This window comes from Olea europaea, chromosome 1 (genome assembly GCF_002742605.1).
Source record: "Olea europaea var. sylvestris chromosome 1, O_europaea_v1, whole genome shotgun sequence".
Classification (NCBI taxonomy): domain Eukaryota; kingdom Viridiplantae; phylum Streptophyta; class Magnoliopsida; order Lamiales; family Oleaceae; genus Olea; species Olea europaea.
Genome location: NC_036237.1, coordinates 28,806,721 through 28,809,749, shown reverse-complemented (window position 1 = coordinate 28,809,749; position 3,029 = coordinate 28,806,721).

Genomic DNA, 3,029 nt, shown 5'->3' with positions numbered 1-3,029 from the left:
GTTCTAGTAAATGAGGAGAATGACAAATGCAGACGATTTGAAGAGAACTTGAGGCCTGATATTAGGACGATGGTGACAGGGCAGGGACATGCCAGATTTGGTCCACTAGTTGAGGTGGCCTTGAAAGTCGAGGCAGCATTACAAGCAGGACAGAGTCAGGGATTTAGTTAGCTATTCGGGGAAATCAAAGTCAAACAGGAACCTCTAGTGGACAGCATAAAAAAAACAGAGGAAGATTTTGGCCTGGTGTTACTCATACTGGGAGTTTTAAGTCGAGATCTCAGAGCTCTAGATCCAGTAAAGAATCCGATCATAGTCAAAACTCCATCAACCAGCTAGCACACCGTCAATCTTCGGTTCAGAGGGCTGTGGCCTCGAGATCTATCAACGGCCTTAGTAGTACTCGATATCCACCTTGTCAGATTTGTGGAAAACTCCATCTTGGTAAGTGTCTTAAGGGTACCAATGGATGCTTTGTGTGCAGACAGGAAGGACATTTACAGGAAGGACATTTAAGGAAAGACTGTCCAGCCCGATTTCAGGAGGGAGGCTCATCTTAGGGGACAAGTATACAGATAGGGACTAGTGATGCTAGATCGAAACAGAATAAAAAGGGAATTCCAACAAGTAATGTAGGTTCAACTAGTAGAGTACAGTCTGATATGGTCGGTGGCAGTGATTCCAGGTAGAAGGGACAGTCAGGACGTACTCAGACTCAAGGCAAAGTGTTTGCTATGACACAACAGGAGGTCGAGGAATCACCTGACGTAGTTATGGGTATGTTATCTATTTTTGGTAGAAATGCTTGTTCCTTAATTGATTCAGGTGCTACACATTCCTTTATTCCTCATGCAATTGCTAATCATGCTGATAAAACCTCGGAGCTTTCAAACAGTGAATTAGTAGTGATGACTCCTGTAGGGGATTCAATTTTAGCTAGTTGGGTATACAAAGATTGCGGGATTAGAGTGAACAATCATGAGTTGAAAGCAGATCTAATTCCACTCGATATTCATGATTTTGATGTTATTTTGGGGATGGACTTTTTATCTAGACATCGTACTTCAGTCGATTGTTTTCGCAAGGAAGTGATATTTAGAAGTCCAGAAAATCTTGAAATTTTTCTCACTGGAGAGCGCAGAATTTTGCCATCTTGTTTGATATCTGTCTTTGATGTTCGAAGAATGCTAAAAAAGGGTTGTCATGCGTATTTGGCTCATGTGATTGATACTCAGATCACTAAGCTAGAAATTGACGATATATCAGTTGTACGAGATTTTCCCAATATCTTTCCAGAAGACCTTTCGGGATTACCCCCAAACAGGGAGATCGAATTCTATATTGATTTTGTCCCCGGGACAGCACCTATTTCACAGGCACCTTATCGAATGGCTCTGAAAGAGTTGAAGGAATTAAAGGTACAATTACAAGATTTTGTGGATAAAGGTTTCATTAGACTTAGTGTGTCTCCTTGGGGAGCACCTGTTTTATTGGTGAAAAAGAAAGATGGCACAATGAGATTATGTATTGACTACAGACAGTTGAATAAGATGACTATTCGCAATAAGTACCCTCTACCCCACGTTGACAATTTGTTTGATCAACTTTGAGGTGCCTCAGTATTTTCAAAGATTGATTTGCGTTCAGGGTATCATCAACTCAAAATTAGGGATGTGGATGTACAGAAAACTGCTCTTAGGTCGCGATATGGGCATTATGAGTTTTTAGTGATGCCATTTGGGTTGACTAATGCGCAAGTAGCATTTATGGACTTGATGAATAGGGTGCTTCACCCATATTTAGACAAATTTGTGATTATTTTTATTGACGATATATTGGTTTATTCTCACACTCATAATGAACATGCTAAGAATTTGAGGATTATCTTGCAGACTTTGCGAGATAAGCAGTTGTATGCTAAATTTAGCAAATGTGAATATCGGCTGGATAAAGTTGTGTTTCTAGGTCATGTTATCTCGATAGAAGGTATTTATGTAGATCCTCAGAAGATTGAGGCAGTAATGAAATGGGACCGCCCTACTAATGTTACAGAAGTACGAAGTTTTCTTGGGCTAGCAGGTTATTATCGACGATTCGTAGAGGATTTTTCCAAAATTGCTCTTCCTCTAACTAGTTTGACTCAAAAGGACATCAAACTTGTGTGGAATGAGGAATGTGAGAAGAGTTTTCAAGATTTGAAAAAAAGGTTAACTTCTGCTCCTATACTTACTCTTCCATCTCCAGGTGAAAAGTTTGTGATTTATAGTAATGCTTCACGCCAAAGATTGGGTTATGTTCTAATGCAGAATGAAAAAGTTGTAGCTTATGCTTCTAGACAATTGAAGAAGTATGAGTTAAATTACCCAACTCATGATTTGGAGTTAGCTTTAATAGTGTTGGCATTGAAGATTTGGAGACATTACCTTTATGGTGAGAAATGTCCAATATTTACCCACCATAAAAGTCTAAAGTATATCTTTGATCAGAAGGAATTGAGTCTGAGGCAAAGAAGATGGCTGGAGTTGTTAAAAAAATATAATTGTAAGATGACTACCATCCGAGGAAAGCCAATGTAGTTACAGATGCTCTCAGTAGAAAGACTAGTTCTTCATCTCTATCCAGTACAGTATATGCTTCTTTGATTTGTGAGTTCAAGAAGTTACATACTCAGTTGTCAGTTACTACTTCAGGGGCAATATTAGCTCATTTTCAAGTGAGGCCTTCTTTGATTGACAAGGTTAAAGAAGCTCAATCTCAAGACCTGCCATTGAGAACTGTGAAAGCACAAGTTAGTGTAGGGTTATGGACGGATTATGTGATTAGAGATGATGGGTCGTTAGGTATGGGTAATAAATTATGTGTTCCAATATTCCAGAATTGAAGAATGAAATTTTAGAAGAGGCACATAGCTTTGCTTATGCAATGCATTCAAATAGTATTAAAAATGTATCATACATTGAAAGATCATTACTGGTGGAAAGGTATGAAGAGGGAGATAGCAGATTTTATATCCAAATGTCTTATATGTC